Below are 21,114 nucleotides of genomic sequence, written 5' to 3'. Positions count from 1 at the left end.
TCGATTCACATCACCATGCGCGTGAAGCACCCACCCATATGTATATGTATATGAAAAGAGAAACAGCCACAGTAGAAAATTAAACTAAACCGTAACGTTTCGAACTCTTCACGAGTTCCTCTTCAGACGAATAAAACCGAAATGGATACAATGAGGAAATTTTGGCAAGTATATATAGTGATAGAGAGACAGGACGAACAAGAGCTGAATCAGGTCTCAGGAGGGTCAAGGTCGAAGAGTCTGGGAAAGGCTTTGCTAACTAACGAGGAGGTAAGATCATCCAGGCCCCATTGACCATCACTCAAGTTGAAATTAGGCATTTTTCTAATTAAAAGAGATTCTAACATTTTTCTTTCGTACGAATTGGCTGATTTATGAATTAATTTAGCGCTTTTCCAGTTAAGCCGGTGACCTTCATCACGTAAATAAACGATACACGCATTTGATTCTCTAGCAAATCTAACATCACGCTGATGTTCATTAATTCTTTTCTCAAAAGCTCTACCGGTCTCACCTATGTAAAACTTGGGGCAATGTTTACAAGGTATAGTGTAAATACCGGGAGAAGTCTCAAGAGCACCGCTAGCCGCATTGTGTTTTACTAAAGTATTACGCAACGTATTCGGATATGTAAAGACTATGTCAATGCCAGCGCCTTTAAACATGTGCCGTTTTTCATCCGTTTCATGTGCCGTTTTTTCGTTTTTCATTCTTTGATCGCTTTAGAACGGTTAATCCCTCTATTCCGTATTCTTATGGCCTTCCTAAAACTCACAAACAGGGCGTCCCTCTAAGGCCTATTATTTCGTCTTGCAACTCGGTTACCCGTCCTTTAGACTCATGGCTAGCGAGCGTTTTATCTCCTTTTATGGGTCCTTTTCTGATAGTCATATTAAACATTCAATGGATTTCATGAATAAGGTTAGAAACTTGCTGACGCACGGTAAGAAATTAGTGAGTTTTGATGTAGATTCTCTGTTCACTAATGTTCCGCTTGAAGATGTGTTAGAATTTCTTGAAAGAAAACTTTATTCAGCTCGTGATAAGATCCCTATTCCGGTCAATTGCTTTATTGATCTCATTCGTTTGTGCATCACGAATAATGTCTTTACTTTTGACGGCGAATTTTATAAACAAATCAATGGTATCGCGATGGGAAGTAGCTTAAGCCCGGTTCTTGCGAATTTATATATGTTTGAATCTGAGCTCCTTCCGTCGATTCTCCCTCCCGACACGGTGTGGTTTCGTCTTTACATATCTGAATACGTTGCGTAATACTAATACGTAATACACTATACCTTGTAAAGATTGCCCCAAGTTTTACATAGGTGAGACCGGTAGAGCTTTTGAGAAAAAAATTAATGAACCTGATTTAAGAAAGATACAGAGGAGGAGGAAGAGGAGAAGCAGACGTAGAGAGAGGAAAAGGAGAGAAAGTAGAAAAGGAGAAAAATCATAAGAAGAAAACGAAAAATAGAGAAAGAAAAGAGGGAGTGGAGGGGGGAGGAGAAATTGGGGGAAAAGGGAGAGAAAAAGATGGAGGAGATAGAGCAGATGGGAGGAAGAAGTGAAATAGAGGGAATGAGAGAGTTAAGAGAGAGGAAGGGAGGAAAACGAGAAAGATTAGAAAAGAGGAAGAGGAGAGACAGAGAAAGGAAGGGAGAGTTGGGGAAGAAGAGAAGAGAGAGAGAGAAAGGGGAGGTTAGAAAGAAAAAAGGAGAAAGACAGAGTAGGAAGAAAAAACGAGAGACAAGAAAGAGGAAGAATAGAGTGAGGAAGCGAAGAAGAGGTAAAGGAGAGAGAAAGGCTTGGAAGGGGAAGAAGAGAAAACAGATGAAGAGAAAGAAAAAGAAAAACGAGGGAGAGTAAGAAGCGCATAGAGAAAGAAAGAGTAGAGAGAAGGGAAGGGACAAAGAGGACGGAGAGAATAAAAATTATGATAATAAGATATAATGAAAATGAGAATATATGTAACAGTAATAATAATACATAGGAAAGCATAGTGAAAAAGGAACAAAACGAAAAGGAGGAAAATAGCATAAATAAACTCTCATAACAAAATACTTATGGAAATATATGACGACTGGAACAATTATTCTACTAACATTAATATCATGAAAAACTGTGATTATAATGATAGTGATAATAGTAATAACGGTATTTCCAAAAATAATGATAACAGCAATAACAATTACTATGGTGAGACGCGAATAAAAAAACTAAATGTAATAGTAAAAATGCTTACGAATGCACAAGGAAAATTCAGTAAAACTAAATGAAGGGCATTGACATAAATAAACTACATCACTAATGTCTATATAAAAAAAAACTTTGATGATTATAACATTTATAATAATAACAATAAAGACATTAATATCCAAAAATAATGACAGTCATATGATAATAAAGATTAACACAGCAACAATGGTAAGAATAAATTACGAATAAGAACAAGTCAAAGAACAAGAAAAACAATAAGAGGTGGACTGTTTGCAAGAAATGGGAGATCTGAATGCTTCTTGGAAACGAATGAAATGATCCGAGAATCTGCTAAAGAAACCTCACCTAAGAAGACAAAGACATATAAACAAAAACGGAGAACAAACGAAATTTTAGATAAATTTGATGACAGATTAAAAACAAAATTGAGCAAAATACAAAGAAAAAGGAGGAGGAAGTGCATCGACGCAAGAGAAAGGTGGTTTGATGAGAAGTGCCAAGAATTTCATAATTAGAACCTGATTTAATACTTAAATACACTCATTTAATCATCTGATAATCTAATAATCTCATTTAATAATTCAAATTAAGAATAAGAATAAATGTTGATCTTTCAGAGGAATGCACAGCTCATGCACGACAAAGTGAAGAATATACAAAAGCCCAAAAGTCGCAGCTCAGGAATCGAATACGATAACGAATAAAGGGGAAATTCTGAGTAGTGTAGAAGAAGAGTCGGCGCGTTATATGTTCAGGATGAAAGAGGGGTGCAACCTGGAATAAGTAAAGGCATGGACGGGCCACTGATCATGCACACTGAAAGCAAACTTGGTATTCAGAGCATGACACGAGCTAAAGGTACTGGCAGAAAGATCGATGTATGTTTCGCTGACTATACGAATGCCTCTGGTGAAGTAAGGCAAGAGAATCAAGTGCAGACATCAGGCAGTGTGGGTGTTAAGGCAAAGACTTGCGGCTGACGCAGTATGTGCACCGGAGGCAACTAGCAGAAGGAAAAGGAAGGAAAGAGAAAGGAAGGAAGTGAAGAAGAGGAGAGAGAGAAGGAAGAGGAAGGTCCCTGTAAGTAGCACTTGACACTATCGACGGCGTTAATAAGGAAAAAATAAGGAAGAAGAGGGGAGGATAAAAGGAAAGAGAGTAAGGGAAGAACAACAGAGAATGAGAAAGAAAGGAAAGAGAGAGAAAAAGAAAGAGAGAAAAAGGAGGGTCAAGAGAGAGGGAAGAAGACCACACTTTTGCTTTCTAGGTACCTCTCTTCTTTTTCTTCCTCTTCCTTCTCCTCCTCCACTTTCTCTCTCTTTCTCCTTCTCCTTAACTTCTTCTTCCCTTTCTCCTCCTCCTCTTCTTTTTCCCTCTCTTCTTTCCCGACTCCTCTCTCTCTTTCTTCTCCCCCCCTCCCTCTCCCTCTCCCTCTCCTTCTCTGCCTCTCTTCCTCCCCTACTGTCTTTCTTTTGCTCCTCCTCCTCTCCTTTCTTAATTTCTCTTTCTCCTCCTTCCATTTGCTATTCTCTTGTTCCTCTTGCTCTCCCTCCCTCTCTCTGACTCTCTCTCCCTCTCTCCATCTCTCTCTCTCTCTCTCTCTCTTCCTTCTCCTTTACCCCTCTCCTGCTGTATCTCTCTCCCCCTCTCCCTCTTTTACCCTCCTCCTCCTTGAGAGGAGGAGGAGAGAGAAAAAGGGAGGGAGGTAGTGAGAGAAAAAAAACCTGGCCTAGAATTTCCCTCTCTCCACACACACAAACACACACACAAACACAAATCATTTGCCAATTATGTCCTATATATCTCGGGAACAAATATCGGCTAAATGGCAACTCCCCACAAAAACCCTCGCTTACACTTAGACAAAAATGACTTTCATAAGCACAGAATACAGAAACTCAGATCACCAATTAGCATGGACACCACCCGATGTGAACACAGCAGTCACAAGGTGCCATCAATATGCAAAATACTTGCATGGAAACCACATTTTTTTCCTCACAAATAACGCGGCGGAAGGTGGGGATAAGTCCATTTTCCCTCGAGATGTTCCGTTCAAGAAATCGCCAAATGAAACGAAAATAAAGAAATGTTCAATTTTAAAGGAACTGGTTGTTTCTCAAAGGATCATGAGAATTATAGTATTACGATTATGATCGATGATGATGAAGATGATGATGATAGCAAGAACAATAATACTAGAAATAATACTCAAGATGATCGTAATAATAATAATAATAATGATAATAATATAACAAACTGAATTAGTTGTGGGTCTCAAGGAACGGTGATTACAGTACTATAACCATAATGATAATACCATTAATAATAATAATAATAATAATAATGTTATTATGCCTATTATTATCATTTTGTTGTTATAATTATCCTAAACTTTAAAGAAAATGATATAAAATAATACTGATTAAAAAGATAACAATATAGATAATAATAACAGTAATAAAAGAAAGGTCGATCCATTGCTGCTTCTGGCGTTGGGGTCGCCGCCCCCCGCCAGGAGGACGTCCACCACAGCCTTATGACCTCCAGAGGCAGCATCGTGCAGGGGAGTCCTTTGGTCTGAGGAAGGAAGAAGTTTTTATTAAGCGTTGTGTTGATGGGTGATGGGAAGGAGGGTGGAAATGGAGGTAAAGATGAGGATGGGAATTAGAAAACAAATATAAAGGAAGAGGGAAAAAAAGGATGAAGAGAGAATATCAGTGAGAGGGAAGAAAAGGACAGAGGAAAGAGCAAAGGGAGGAAGAGGAGACAGGAAAGAACAAAGGGAGGAGAGAGTTAAGAGTGGAAAGACACAGGAAAGAGCAAAGAGAGGAAAGAGCGGAAGGAGGAAAGAAGACAGAGGAAAGAGCGAAGGGAGGAAAATGAGACAGAGGAAAGAGCAAAGGGAGGAAAAGGAGACAAAGGAAAGAGTGAATGGAGGAAAAAGGGACAGGAATTGGTGAAGGGAGGAAAAGGAGACAATGGAAAGAGCGAAGGAGACAGAGGAAAGAACAAAGGAAAGGGAGACAGGAAAGAGCAAAGGGAGGAAATGGAGACAGGAGGAAAGAGCGAAGGGAGTAAAGAGCGAAAGAAGGAAAGAGTGAAGGGAGGAAATAACGGAAGGAGGAAAGAGCGAATGGAGAAAAAAGAACAAGAGGAAAAACCGAAAGGAGGAATATGAGAGGGGAGAAAAAAGTCAGAAGAAAGAGCAAAGGGAGGAAAGAGCGAAAGAATGAAAGAGAGACGGGAGGAAAGAGCGTGGTCTTATTAATTCCCGATAAACAGGATTTGTAAAGAAAGTCAACAAAACTAACAGAATATAAAGTGATAACGAAATAACAATGATAAATGATAATAATGATAATGATAATAAAGTAATAACAGTAAAATAAAAGAAATAATATAACTGACAATAATAGTGACAATAATAATAACAGAAACAACAATATTTATAATAATAACAGCAAGGAAAATAATGCTAATAATGATAATGATAATAACAAAAATGACAATGATAATAGTAACGGCAATAAACAAAATAAAATAAATAAGGGTGATGAAGGGAGGAGGAGGAACATAAGGGAAAATGGAAAAGGAAGAGAAGAGAAAAAGGAAGAAATAATAGTGAAGAAATGAGGAAGAGGCAGAGAAAAAAGAAAGTAGGAAGGGAGAGAGAAAAGGAGAGAGACAGAAAGAGCAGGGAAGAAGATGGAAAAGAGGAGAAAGAGAGGAAAGCTAGACAAAGAAGAAGAGAGAGAAAGGAAAGAAAGGAGAGGAATAGATTAGAGAAAGTAAGTAGAAAGGAAGAGAGAGAGACGGGGGGAGAGGGAGGGAGGGAGGGAGAGAGAGAGAGAGAGAGAGAGAGAGAGAGAGAGAGAGGAGGAAAGAACAGGGAGAAAGGGGAATGGAAGAGAGGAAAACAGTAAAGAAGAGGAGGAGGAGAGAGAGAGGAGAGGAGAGGCAAATGAAGGGATAGAGAGAAAGAGGGCAAGGGTGATAGCCGGAGGGAAGGGAAGAAGAAGGAAGGAAGAGGAAGGTCCCGGTAAGTAACACGACTTGACACTATCGACGGCGTTAATGAAAGAAAGAAAGAAAGGTAAACAATTTGACAGGAATGAGAGGAAAAGAAAAAAGGAAAAATAAGGAAGAAGAGGAGGGGATGAAAGGAGAGAGAAAGGAAGAACAACCTCTAGGTACCTCTCTTCTTTTTCTTCCTCTTCCTTCTCCTCCTCCACTTTCTCTCTCTTTCTCCTTCTCCTTAACTTCTTCTTCCCTTTCTCCTCCTCCTCTTCTTTTTCCCTCTCTTCTTTCCCGACTCTCTCTCTCTCTTTACTTCTCTTCCTCCTTCTCTTCCTCCTTCTCCCCTCTCCTTCTCCCCTCTCCTTCTCGCCTCCTTCTCCCCTCTCCCTTTCCCCTCTCCTTCTCCCCTCTCCCTCTCCCCTCTCCTTCTCCCCTCTCCTCCCTCTCCCTCTCCCTCTCCTTCTCTGCCTCTCTTCCTCCCCTACTGTCTTTCTTTTGCTCCTCCTCCTCTCCTTTCTTAATTTCTCTTTCTCCTCCTTCCATTTGCTATTCTCTTGTTCCTCTTGCTCTCCCTCCCTCTCTCTGACTCTCTCTCCCTCTCTCCATCTCTCTCTCTCTCTCTCTCTCTTCCTTCTCCTTTACCCCTCTCCTGCTGTATCTCTCTCCCCCTCTCCCTCTTTTACCCTCCTCCTCCTTGAGAGGAGGAGGAGAGAGAAAAAGGGAGGGAGGTAGTGAGAGAAAAAAAAACCTGGCCTAGAATTTCCCTCTCTCTCCACACACACACACACACACACACACAAACACACACACAAACACAAATCATTTGCCAATTATGTCCTAAACATCTCGGGAACAAATATCGGCTAAATGGCAACTCCCACAAAAAACCCTCGCTTACACTTAGACAAAAATGACTTTCATAAGCACAGAATACAGAAACTCAGATCACCAATTAGCATGGACACCACCCGATGTGAACACAGCAGTCACAAGGTGCCATCAATATGCAAAATACTTGCATGGAAACCACATTTTTTTCCTCACAAATAACGCGGCGGAAGGTGGGGATAAGTCCATTTTCCCTCGAGATGTTCCGTTCAAGAAATCGCCAAATGAAACGAAAATAAAGAAATGTTCAATTTTAAAGGAACTGGTTGTTTCTCAAAGGATCATGAGAATTATAGTATTACGATTATGATCGATGATGATGAAGATGATGATGATAGCAAGAACAATAATACTAGAAATAATACTCAAGATGATCGTAATAATAATAATAATAATGATAATAATATAACAAACTGAATTAGTTGTGGGTCTCAAGGAACGGTGATTACAGTACTATAACCATAATGATAATACCATTAATAATAATAATAATAATAATAATGTTATTATGCCTATTATTATCATTTTGTTGTTATAATTATCCTAAACTTTAAAGAAAATGATATAAAATAATACTGATTAAAAAGATAACAATATAGATAATAATAACAGTAATAAAAGAAAGGTCGATCCATTGCTGCTTCTGGCGTTGGGGTCGCCGCCCCCCGCCAGGAGGACGTCCACCACAGCCTTATGACCTCCAGAGGCAGCATCGTGCAGGGGAGTCCTTTGGTCTGAGGAAGGAAGAAGTTTTTATTAAGCGTTGTGTTGATGGGTGATGGGAAGGAGGGTGGAAATGGAGGTAAAGATGAGGATGGGAATTAGAAAACAAATATAAAGGAAGAGGGAAAAAAAGGATGAAGAGAGAATATCAGTGAGAGGGAAGAAAAGGACAGAGGAAAGAGCAAAGGGAGGAAGAGGAGACAGGAAAGAACAAAGGAGGAGAGAGTTAAGAGTGGAAAGACAAAGGAAAGAGTGAAGGGAGGAAAGAGCAAAAGGAGGAAAGAGTGAAGGGAGGAAAGAGCAAAGGGAGGAAAAGGAGACAAAGGAAAGAATGAATGGAGGAAAAAGGGACAGGAATTGGTGAAGGGAGGGAAAAAGGAGACAATGGAAAGAGCGAAGGAGACAGAGAGAAAGAACAAAGGAAAGGGAGACAGGAAAGAGCAAAGGGAGGAAATGGAGACAGAGGAAAGAGCAAAAAGAAGAGAGAGCAAAGGGAGGAAAGAGCAAAGAGAGAAAAGAGCGAAAGGGGGGAAAAGAAAAAAAGAGGAAAGAGGGAAGGGAGGAAAAGGAGTCAGGAAAGAGCGAAAGAAGGAAAGAGTGAAGGGAGGAAATAACGGAAGGAGGAAAGAGCGAATGGAGAAAAAAGAACAAGAGGAAAAACCGAAAGGAGGAATATGAGAGGGGAGAAAAAAGTCAGAAGAAAGAGCAAAGGGAGGAAAGAGCGAAAGAATGAAAGAGAGACGGGAGGAAAGAGCGTGGTCTTATTAATTCCCGATAAACAGGATTGTAAAGAAAGTCAACAAAACTAACAGAATATAAAGTGATAACGAAATAACAATGATAAATGATAATAATGATAATGATAATAAAGTAATAACAGTAAAATAAAAGAAATAATATAACTGACAATAATAGTGACAATAATAATAACAGAAACAACAATATTTATAATAATAACAGCAAGGAAAATAATGCTAATAATGATAATGATAATAACAAAAATGACAATGATAATAGTAACGGCAATAAACAAAATAAAATAAATAAGGGTGATGAAGGGAGGAGGAGGAACATAAGGGAAAATGGAAAAGGAAGAGAAGAGAAAAAGGAAGAAATAATAGTGAAGAAATGAGGAAGAGGCAGAGAAAAAAGAAAGTAGGAAGGGAGAGAGAAAAGGAGAGAGACAGAAAGAGCAGGGAAGAAGATGGAAAAGAGGAGAAAGAGAGGAAAGCTAGACAAAGAAGAAGAGAGAGAAAGGAAAGAAAGGAGAGGAATAGATTAGAGAAAGTAAGTAGAAAGGAAGAGAGAGAGACGGGGGGAGAGGGAGGGAGGGAGGGAGAGAGAGAGAGAGAGAGAGAGAGAGAGAGAGAGAGAGGAGGAAAGAACAGGGAGAAAGGGGAATGGAAGAGAGGAAAACAGTAAAGAAGAGGAGGAGGAGAGAGAGAGGAGAGGAGAGGCAAATGAAGGGATAGAGAGAAAGAGGGCAAGGGTGATAGCCGGAGGGAAGGGAAGAAGAAGGAAGGAAGAGGAAGGTCCCGGTAAGTAACACGACTTGACACTATCGACGGCGTTAATGAAAGAAAGAAAGAAAGGTAAACAATTTGACAGGAATGAGAGGAAAAGAAAAAAGGAAAAATAAGGAAGAAGAGGAGGGGATGAAAGGAGAGAGAAAGGGAAGAACAACCTTCCAGGTACCTCTCTTCTTCTTCTTCCTCCTCCCCTTCAATTATGTTATAAATATCTCGGGAACAAACATCGGCTCTGGGAAATTGACTAAATGGCAACTCCCCACAAAAATCCTTGCTTTCACTGAGAGAAAATGACATTCATAAGCACAGAATACAGAAGCTCAGACCACCAATTGCCCACAACACCACCTGATGTGAACACAGCAGTCACAAGGTGCCTTTAATATGCAAAACACTTGCATGCAAACCACATTTTGTTCTCACAAATAATGCGGGAGTTTGGCGGAATGTGGAAATGATGATGATGATGAGGATGAGGATGAGGATGAGGATGAGGATGATGATGAGGATGAGGATGATAACAACAATAACAATAAGAGAAATAATAGTAATAGAAGATTGTAATGATAATAATAAAGTTAATTAGTTGTGTGTTTCAAGGCATGATGATGATAGTACTATAACCATAATAATAATAATACCATTATTGATAACAATAATAGTTATTGTTATGCTTATCATTATCATTTTGTTGTTATAATTATCCTAAACTTTAATGAAAACAAAATAATACTGATTAAAAAGATAATCACAATATAGATAATAATGACAGTAATAAAAGAAACATCGATCCCGTCGCCTTACCTCTCCTGTCTCTGGCGTTGGGGTCGCTGCCCCCCGCCACGAGGACGTCCACCACTGCCTTATGACCCCCAGAGGCAGTCAAGTGCAGGGGAGCCCTTTGGTCTGAGAAAGGAAGAAGCTTGTATTAAGTGTCGTGTTGATGGGTGAGGGGAAGGAGGGTGGGAATGGAGGTGAAGGTGAGGATGTGAATCAGGATGGGAATTAGGCTAATGGGGATGAAAGGAAGGGAAACAAAGATAAAGGAAGAGGAAATAATAATAATGATAATAATAATAATAATAATGATAATAATAATAATAATAATAATAATAATAAGGATGAAGAGAGAATATTAGTGAGAGGGAGGAAAAGGACATCGAGGAAAGAGGAAAGGGAGGAAAAGGAGACAGTAAAGAGCAAAGGGAGGAAAGAGCAGAAGTAGGAAAGAGTGAAGAGTGGAAAAACAGAGGAAAGAGTGAAAGGAGGAAAAGAAGACAGAAGAAAGAGTGAAGGCAGAAAAAGGAGACAGAGGAAAGAGCAAAGGGAGGAAAGAAGACAAAGGAAAGAGTGAAGGGAGGAAAGAGCAAAAGGAGGAAAGAGTGAAGGTAAGAAAGAGTAAAAGGAGGAAATATTGAAAAGACGAAAAATAGATAGAGGAAAGAGTGAAGGGAGGAAAATGTGATAGAGGAAAGAGCAAAGGGAGGAAAAGGAGACAGAGGAAATGGCGAAGAGATGAAAAGGGGACCAAGGAAAAAGAGAAGGGAGGAGAGAGTGTAAGAAAGAGTGAAGGGAGAAAATAGCAAAGGGAGGAAAGAGCGAAAGGAGGAAAAAGCAAAAGAAGGAAAGAGCGAAAGGAGGAGAATGCAAAAGAAGGAAAGAGCGAAATCAGGAAAAGGAGACAGAGGAAAGAGTGAAGGGAGGAAAAAGAGACAAAGGAAAGAGCTAAATGAAGAAAGAAGACAGAGGAAAATCTGAAGGGAAGAAAGAGTGAAAGGAGGAAAGAGTGAAGGGAGGAAAAAGAGACAAAGGAAAGAGTGAAGGGAGGAAAAAGAGATATCGGAAATAGCGAAGGGAGGTAAAGGAGACAGAGGAAAGAGTGAAGGGAGGAAAAGGAGATAGAGGAAAGAGCAAAGGAGGAAAGAGTGAAGGGAGGAAAAAGAGACAAAGGAAAGAGTGAAGGGAGGAAAGAAGACAGAGGAAAGAGCGAAGGAAGGAAAGGAGACAGAGGGAAGAGCGAAGGGAGGAAGAGAAGAAAAAGGAAAGAGCGAAAGGAGGAAAGACTGAAGGGAGGAGAGAAAACAGAGGGAAGAAGTAAGAGGAAGGGAGGAAGATAGGGACAAGAAAGACAGAGAAAATAACGAAGAGAAGAATGAGAAAGAAGAAGGAAAATGAAAACAGAGGAAGACAAAGACTAAGAGAAAGGAGGGAAAGGAAATAGGAGAAACAGGAGAAAGAAACAGAAATGAGAGAGAGAGGAAAGGAAGAAGAGAGGAAGAGGAGAGAGAGAAAGGGAGGTAGAGAAAAGAGGGAGAAAAAGAAGGAAGGGGGAAAATAGAAAGGAAGTAGGAAATGAGAGAGAGGAAAAGAAGATAAAAACGAAATAAAAATGAAGAGAAAGAGAGGGAAATGAGAGATACAGAGGAAAAAGAGAGCCGTAAAGAGAGGAAATGGAGAGAAATTGGAAAATAAAGAAAATAAAGAGAGAGGAAAGAGTTGAACAAGAGATATTGGGTGGGTGAGGGGAAGTGGGGGAAAAGGAAAAGAGGAAGGGAGAGGTAAAAAGAAGAGGAAACAGAGGAAAAGAGAAAAATGAGAAAAAGGAGGGAGAGGAAGAGGAAGCGAATAGAAAATGGAAGAGTAGAGAGAAGGGAGGGGACAAAGAGGACGGGGAGAAAGAGAGGGGAAAAAGAAGAGAGGAAAAATAGAGAGGAGCAGAAAGGGAAGAGAAACATTATTTATTTATCATTTTGGTCTTATCAATTCTCTAGAACCAGGATTTGTGAAGATAGTCAACAAAACTAATAGACCATACATCGATAAAAACAACAATGATAAATGATAAGAATAATAATAATGATAATAAAGCAATAATAGCACGGTAAAAGTAATAATATATCTGACAATAATATTGACAATAATAATAACAAGAGAAACAACAACAATAATTATAATAATGAGAGCAAGGAAAGTAATGCTAATGATGATTATAAAAAAATAATAAAAACATTGACAGTGATAATAGTAATGGCAGTAAAACAATAATGATAACGATAATTACGAGAAGAAAAATAATAATAGTCACACCACGAATGATACAGAGCACAGCCTCCAACTGGAGCGCTTCACTCATGCCAAAAGTCTCTCTTATTCTTTTTAGATTGAAAATTACTCATCATGAAATACAAACTGGCAGAGCCAATATGGTTGGCTGCCATTGTGTGAAATAAGTGCATTTATCAAATAAAACTGAGCATAAAAGAGAGTCGAAATCCAGAGGTTAATGTCTGACTGACTATCTGGCAGCCTTTCTATGGCAATGTCAACATGTCTATGGCAACAAAGCCAATCGCTTTAGCCACTCGTTCTTTACGAAGGTTGAAAGAAATCAATTAAGGCCTCCATACTGCTTTGTTTCACGGGACCAACCAAGGTTAAATCATAAATCAAACATTTATAATTATGAAATTATGAAATAATAAATTGAACCGTAATAACAATAAAAATAATATAAAAGCAATAAACACAAGAATCTTTAGTAAAACCATGCATAAACGAATAAAAGGACTGCTTTCAACATCCACAAAAGAGAGAGAGAGAGAGAGAGAGAGAGAGAGAAAATATATATATATACATATGTACACACACACACACACACACACACACACACACACACACACACACACACATATATATATATATATATATATATATATATATATATATATATATATATATATATATATATATATATATATATAAATATATATACATAACGACTGAAAACGTAAGGCAAGGATTACGCTAACAATGGCTCCAGACGGGTCGAGGAGTGTAACGAACGAGAGGGAGAGGGAGAGGGAGAGGGAGAGAGAGAGGGGAGAAAGAGGGAGAGGGAGGGAGAGAGAGAGAGAGAGGGAGAGAGGGAGAGAGAGAGAGAGAGAGAGAGAGAGAGGAGAGAGAGAGAGAGAGAGAGAGAGAGAGAGGGAGGGAGGGAGGGAGGGAGGGAGAGAGGGAGGGAGTGAGAGAGAGGAAAGGACATGGAGAAAGGGGAACGGAAGAGACGAAAAAGAGAGAGCGAAGACAGGAAAGAACAGGAGGAGGAGAGAGGCAAATGAAGGGATAGAGAGAAAGAGGGCAAAAGGAAGAGCAAGAGAGAAAAGAAAGGAGAGAGAAAGGAGATAGGGAGGAAGGGATGAAAGAAGGGGATGGAGGCGAAGAGAATTAGAAAAGGATGGAGGAAGAGGACGAAGAGAGAGAATAAAATGAAGAGGAGAGAAAGGAAAAGAAGGATATGAAAGTAACTGCGGAAAGGAGGGAGAGAGGGACAAGAGGGGAGAAGTGAGAAGAGGATAGAAAGAGAAAGGAAAACGAAGAGGAGAGCGAGAGAAGAAGGAAGGAAAAGGAAGGAGAGAGAAAGGGAGGAAGGGAAGAAGAGGAGAGAGAGAAGGAAGAGGAAGGTCCCTGTAAGTAGCAGACTTGACACTATCGACGGCGTTAATGAAGAAAGAGAAAAAGAGAGGTAAAGAAAAGAGAAAAGAAGGAAAAACAATTAGACAGGAGAGAGAGGGAGAGAAAAACGAAAAAAATAAGGAAGAAGAGGAGGGGATGAAAGAAGAGAGAAAGAGAAGAACAACTCCTCCATCCTCCCTCTCTCTCTCTCTTCCTCCTCTCCTCTCTCCCTCTCTTCCTTCTCTACACACACTCTCTCTCTGTGTAATGAACACTAGGACACGAAGTAAGAATGACCCAAAAATTCGTCTGTGACCACCCTTGGTATACCTCACTTACTTGGTCTTTACACATATGTTACTTATATATACCTCATTTAATTAGTCTTTAGCTGTGTAAGACAATTAGTACTTAAATATTCTTTTTAGAAAGATGCTATTTTCTTTTCTTAGAAAGATGATACTTTATTTTACTATTTTTGTATCAGGTGCTATATGTTTATATTATTGCACTAAGATAAGGAAACTGTAAAATATGCGAGTTTACCCTTTAAAGTTCAGTTTTCTTTGTTTCCCCCACAATGCGTTCTCTTTAATTAAAGGGTATGCAGTTATATTTCACTGTTGCTTGTTATATTAAGGTTTCATAATGGATATTTTAATGAAGAAACCAATATGTTTTTTTTTTTTTTTTTTTTTTTTTTTTTTTTGTTACTGGAGAGATTAATTTAAGTTCCGGTATTTTGCATGTACGGGTTAAGACGAACCATATGCTTGTAATATATGTGATCTGAGTAGATGTTAAAATGTTAAGAATATACAGTATTAAACCCTGATATTATAGCCATAACCAGAGAGAGAGAGAACCGAAACAAGTGCCTGGTAAATACCCGAAAGAGGTTAGTAAAATTCTTTAAATACCAGAAGTAAGAAAGAACATTCAGCTGTACTAATATCAATAATAAAATTATAAAATACTATAGATCTGATTACAGAACAATAGCAAAGTAATCATTTGAGAACAAGTTGGAAAACCATGGTAAATAGAATATTTCTTCACAGCTAGTGGCTGACACGTGGCACTTGGATACCATTCAGATGTTTCTCTCTTATTATTGAGGATTTAAAACCCATTCAAGGAGTAAGTGTTATTGAAATTTATAATAGAATAATGACATCTATGCTAAAATGAGGGTTTCATAAAAATAATATAATGCATAAATATAAAACTACTCAGATCATATATAATGGCATGAATATACACAATTTGTTTGTTTGTCAAAAGTAGTTTTGTTCCTACAAGAAATCTTTTATATTGAATCTTTTATTGTTTTATCATTCCTAAAATAGAACTATTGTTTCTTTTTTATAGGAATGGGTTTTTCTTTTGTTTTCCTGTTTTGTTTGCTTCATGAGATGTCCTTGGAGAGATGGACCAGAGGTAGAGCAGATGCCATCCTTAGGAATCCTCTGAACTGATACAGTGAAGATATGAAGAAATTTGAGAAAGTCTGTACAGATAAAGGTTTCAAGGAGGAACACATAAGAGAAGGACAGTGGATTTCCCAGTAGAAAGGGAAATAGTGGCTTTGACCATAGAGAGAAGGAGTGGGCGCAATACATCTCACTCTCCCTCTCTTCCTCCTCTCCTCTCTCCCTCTCTTCCTCCTCTCCTCTCTCCCTCTCTTCCTCCTCTCCCCTCTCTCTCCTCTTCCTCCTCTCCTCTCTCCCTCTTTTCCTCCTCTCCTCTCTCCCTCTCTCTTCCTCTCTCTCTCTCTCTCTTTATGTCTCTCTCTCTCTCTCTTTATGTCTCTCTCTCTCTCTTGCTTCTCCTCTACCTCTCACCTGCTGTATCTCTCTCACCCGCCATAAAAAGCTGACACAGGCCGGGCCATAAGTGAAAGGCCCGGGCGAAGCCAGAACTTCGCAAATCTCATAGCTAGCTCCAGGCTAGTACAGTGGTAACGTGTCGGCCTCTCATCCGAGGGGTCGGCGGTTCGCGCCCCGCCCAGGCGCGAGAAGTTGCAACTGTCGTCTAGAGGTTACTGCTGTGGCTGAGCACTACGGCGGGTAAGGACTCGGTTCAGCCGAGTCAGCACCAGCTGACACACGTGAACGAGTCGGCATTAGTCGACACAGGCCGGGCTCCCCTCATGGCATAGCCCGGGCGAGACTAAGCTTCGCATATCGGACTTATCCTTAATACAGAAGCTCAGACCACCAATTACCATCACCACCATCGGGTGTGAAGAGAACAGTTACAAGGTACCATCAATTCGAAAAAAAACGTGTTTTCCTCACAAATAACACGGGACTTTGGCAGATGGTGCCACTTAGTAAATTTTCCCGAGACAATATTCCTTCTTGAGATGTTTCGTTCCACAAATCGCAACTGAAATAAAGATGATATCCATTTTCTGTTGAATTGGTTGTGTGTCTTAAGGGGTGATGAAGGTTATGTTGTGATAATAGTAGAATAATGATGGTGATGATAATAATTATGATGATAATGGTGATGATGAAAGATAAAAAGGAGGGAAGTGGAGAGAGAGAAATCATTTTGTTGTTATAATTATCATAAAATTTAATGAAAATAATTCAAAATAATACTGATTACAAAGATAATAACAGTATAGATAATAATGACAGTAATGAAAGAAACGTCGATCCCGTCGCCTTATCGCAGCGGTCTCTGAGGTTGGGGTCGCTGCCCCCCGCCACGAGGACGTCCACCACTGACTTATGACCCCCAGAGGCAGCCAAGTGCAGGGGAGTGCTTTTGTCTGAGGAAGGAAGAAGCTTGTATTAAGCGTCGTGTTGATGGGTGATGAGAAGGAGGGGAAGGTGAGGATGGGAATTAGGCTAATGGGGATGAAAGGAAGGGAAAACAAAGATAAAGGAAGAGGGAAGATAAAAAAAGAGAAGAAAGAGCAGAAGGAGGAAATAAGACAGAAGAAAGAGCCAATGGAGGAAAATGAGACAGAGGAAAGAGCAAAGGGAGGAAAAGGAGACAAAGGAAAGAGTGAAGGGAGGAAAAAAGGGACAGTGGAAAGAGAGAATGGAGGAAAAGGAGACAATGGAAAGAGCGAAGGGAGAAATTAGTGAAAGGAGAAAAGAGCAAAAGGAGGAGGAAAGGAGAAATGAGCAAACAGAGGAAAAAAGAGACAGAGGAAAGAGCGAAAGGAGGAAAGAGTGAAAGGAGGAAAAAGAGATAGAGGAAAAACCGAAAGGAGGAAAAGGAGACTGAGGAAAGCAGAAAGGGAGGAAAGATAGAGGAAAGAGCAAAAGGAGAATAGAGCAAAGGCAGGAAAGAAGACAGAGGAAAGAGAGAAAGGAGAAAAAGGGGAGGGAGGAAAGAGCGAAGGGGGGAAAGAATGATTGGAGGAAAGATGAAGGGAGGAGAAAGTGACCAAGGAAAGAGTAAAGGGAGAGAAAGGAGACATAGAAAATAGCGAAGTGAGGAAAGAGAAAAGACGGAAGGGAGGAAAGATTAAAAGGAGGAAAGATAGAGGAAAGAGCAAAAGGAGGAATGAAGACAGGAAAGAGCGAAGGGAGGAAAAGGAAACCGAGGAAAGAGCGAAGGGAGGGAGTCATCATTATCATCAAGGGGCTAACGCCGACGGGGCGCATGGCCGCATCCACCCTTCGCTTCCAGCCACGAGGATCCCTCGAGGCGAGTCTCCAGGCAGGACCACGGCCCATTTCTAATTCGTCGCGACAGGTCTCGTCGAGCTGCCCAAGCCATGACCTCCTGGGTCGTCCCACAGGCCTCTTCCACCCAGGATTGTCTTGCAAAGAGACAACCTAATTGACAAGGTCATCCACTGGGAAACGAGCTAGGTGCCCATATAGCCTGAGTTGGCGATCCCGGATTATGCAAGTAACAGGTCCCATTCCAGTCTCACGGTGTAACCGCCGGTTGGACATATGGTCCTGCCAACTGTAACCCATGATGCGGCAAAGGGACTTGTTACAAAAGGCATCAAGACGAGACTCCCAAGACACTGGATAGCGTCCAGTTTCGTTTCCATAGAGCAAAACTGGCAGTATCAAGGTTTGAAGACACGCTGCATGGTCCTTCTACATAGGTAGCGACATCTCCAAATGCTCTTGTTGATCGAATTAATGGCTCCTTTTGCCAGACCAATCCGTCTATTGACTTCTTGGACTGGCAGCCCAGAGATATGGACTACGCTACCTTGGTATGTAAAACTCTCTGTAACTTCAACGTCCTCGCCGCAAGCATGGATCGACTGAACGGGTTCCCCTAACAGGCCCCCAAAGTCCTGAATCTTGGTCTTGGTCCAGGAGACCTCTAGGCCTAGGGCTTCGCCTCATTGCTAAATGCATCAAGAGCCGCCACCAGTGACTCCAAGGACTCAGATAGGATAGCAACATCATTAGCAAAGTCAAGGTCTGAGACCTTGATATTGCCTAGTTTTTCTCCACACTGACTTTGGCTAGTAGTGCCCATTATCCAGTCCATACAGGTGTTGAAAAGTGTTGGTACAAGGACACAGCCTTGCCTCACCCCTGAATTAACAGGGAAGAGGTTCGACAGACCCCCACCACACTTTATGGCACCTTCAGTACCAGTACCAGGCTTGCTATTAGGCCGATAATCTGCGTCGGAATTCCCCTGAGTCTCGGGATCTCCCATAGCGATTCCCGATGCACCTGTGTCCTTCTTGAAGTCGACGTAGGTTGCAAGCAACCCACGACCAAACTCACGACGGCGTTCCACAATTACTCAAAGCGCTAGTATTTGGAAAGGAAAGAGCAAAGGAAGGAAAGGAGAAAGATGGAAGAACGAAGGGAGGAAAGAAGACAGAGGGAAGAAGTAAGAGGAAGGGAGGAAGATAGGTACAGGAAACACAGAGAAAGTATCAGAGAAGAATGAGAAAGAAGAAGGAAAATGAAAAAATAGAGGAAGAGCAAAGACTAGGAGAAAAGAGAAAGGACGGAAAAGGAATGGGAGAAACAGGAGAAAGAAAGAGAAATGAGAAGAAGAAAGGAAGAAAAGAGGAAGAGGAGAGAGTGAAAGGGAGGTAGAAAATTTGAGGGGAAAAAAGAAGTAAGGGAAAAAAAGAAAGGAAGTTACGAAAGTAGAGAGAGAAAAAGAAGATAAAAATAGAATAAAAATGAAGAGAAAGGGAAGGAAATGAGAGATACAGAGGAGAAAGAGAGCCGTAAAGAGGAGAAATGGAGAGAAAGTGGAAAATAAAGAAAATGAGACGAAAAATAAAGAGAGAGGAGAGAGAGTTGAACAAGAGATACTGGGGGGGGGGGGGGAAGAGAGAAAGGTAGAGAGAGAAGGTAAAAAGAAGTGGAGAAAGAGGAAGGAAACGAGAGAATAGAAAAAATAGAAAAGAGAAAGAGGAGATACAGTGGAAGGAAGGGAGAGTTGGGGAAAAAGAGAAGAGAGAGAGAATGGGAGGATTACAAAGAAGAAAGGAGAAAGAGAGAGTAAGAGGAGGACAGAGAAAGAAAAAGACGAGACAGACTGAAAAAGCAAGGAAATGTAAAGAGAGAGAAGGGGTGGGGAGAGGACGAAGATGAGAAAGAAAGGAAGAGAGAAAATGAGAAAAAAAGAGCGTGAGGAAGAGGAAGCGAATAGAAAAAGGAAGAGTAGAGAGAAGGGAAGGGACAAAGAGGACGGAGAGAGAGAAAAAAATAAAGGAGGAGATAGCGAATAGGAACATTATTTATTGATCATTATGGTTTTATTAATTCCCGATAAACAGGATTTGTAAAGAAAGTCAACAAAACTAAGAATATAAAGCGATAACGATATAACAATGATAAATGATGATAATAATAATGAAAATAAAGCAATAACAGTAAAATAAAAGTAATAATATAACTGACAATAATAATAACAGAAACAACAACAATATTTATAATAATAAAGCAAGGAAAATAATGCTAATAATGAATGATAATAACAATAATGACAGTGAGAATAATAGTAACGGCAATAAAACATAATATATAAGGATGATGAAGGGAGGAGGAGGAACAGAATGGAGAATGGACAAGGAAGAGAAGAGAAAAAGAAGAAATAATAGTGAAGAAAGGAGGAAGAGGCAAACAAAAAAGAAAGTAGGAAGGGAGAGAAAAAAGGAGAGAGACAGAAAGAGTGGGAAGGAAGACGGAGAAGAGGAGAAAGAGGAAAGCTAGACAAAGAAGAAGAGAGAGAAAGGAAAGAAAGGAGAGGAATAGATTACAGTAAGTGGAAAGCAAGAGAGAGTGAGGGAGGGAGAGAGGGAAGGAGAGAGAGAGAGAGAGAGAGGAAGAGAGAGGGAGAGAGAGAGAGAGAAGAGAGAGAGAGAGAGAGAGAGAGGAGAGGTAGAGAGAGAGAGAGAGAGAGAGAGAGAGAGGAGAGGAGAGAGAGAGAAGAGAGAGGAGAGAGAGAGAGAGAGAGAGAGAGAGAGAGGGAGGGAGAGAGAGAGAAAAAGAGAGAGAGAGAGGGGGGGGGGGAGTGGGAGAGGGAGGGAGAGTGGGAGGAAGGGAATGGGGGAGGAAGGGAGGGAGGGAGGGAGGGGGAGGGAGAGAGAGAGAGAAAGAGAGAGAGAGAGAGAGAGAGAGAGAGAGAAAGAGAGAGAGAGAGAGAGAGAGAGAGAGAGAGAGAGAGAGAGAGGAGGAACGGACAGGGAGAAAGGGGAATGGAAAAGAGGAAAAAGAGAGAACGAAGACAAGAAAGAAGAGGAGGAGGAGAGAGAGAGGAGAAGAGTGACAAATGAAGGGATAGAGAGAAAGAGGGCAATGGTGATAGACGGAGGGAAAAAGAATAAGAGAAAGGGAGGAATGGGCGAAGTGAAGAGAGAACTAGAAAGTTAGGGGAAGGAAGAGCAAGAGAGAAAGGGAAGAAGAGAAATAGGAGATAGGGAGGAAGGGAAGAAAGAAGGGGATGGAGGCGAAGAGAATTAGAAAAGGATGGAGAGAGAGAGAGGAATAAAATGAAGAGGAGAGAAAGGAAAAGAAAGATATGAAAGTAACTACACTTTTCTCACTCTGTCTTTCTCTCTCTCTCTCTCCTCTCTTTCTAGCTTCTCCTTTACCCCTCTCCTGCTGTCTCTCTCTCTCTCTCTCTCTTGCTTCTCCTTTACCCCTCTCCTGCTGTATCTTTCTCCCCCTCTTCCTCTTTTACCCTTCTCCTCGAGAGGAGGAGGAGAGAGAGAAAGGGAGGGAGGGAGGGAGAGAAATAAAAACAAACAAACCTGGCCTAGAGTTGTCCTCTCCACACACACACACACACACACACACACACACACACACACAAA

Source organism: Penaeus monodon, unplaced genomic scaffold, assembly GCF_015228065.2.
Source record: "Penaeus monodon isolate SGIC_2016 unplaced genomic scaffold, NSTDA_Pmon_1 PmonScaffold_46, whole genome shotgun sequence".
Classification (NCBI taxonomy): Eukaryota; Metazoa; Arthropoda; class Malacostraca; order Decapoda; family Penaeidae; genus Penaeus; species Penaeus monodon.
Note: the sequence above shows the minus strand (reverse complement) of the source record.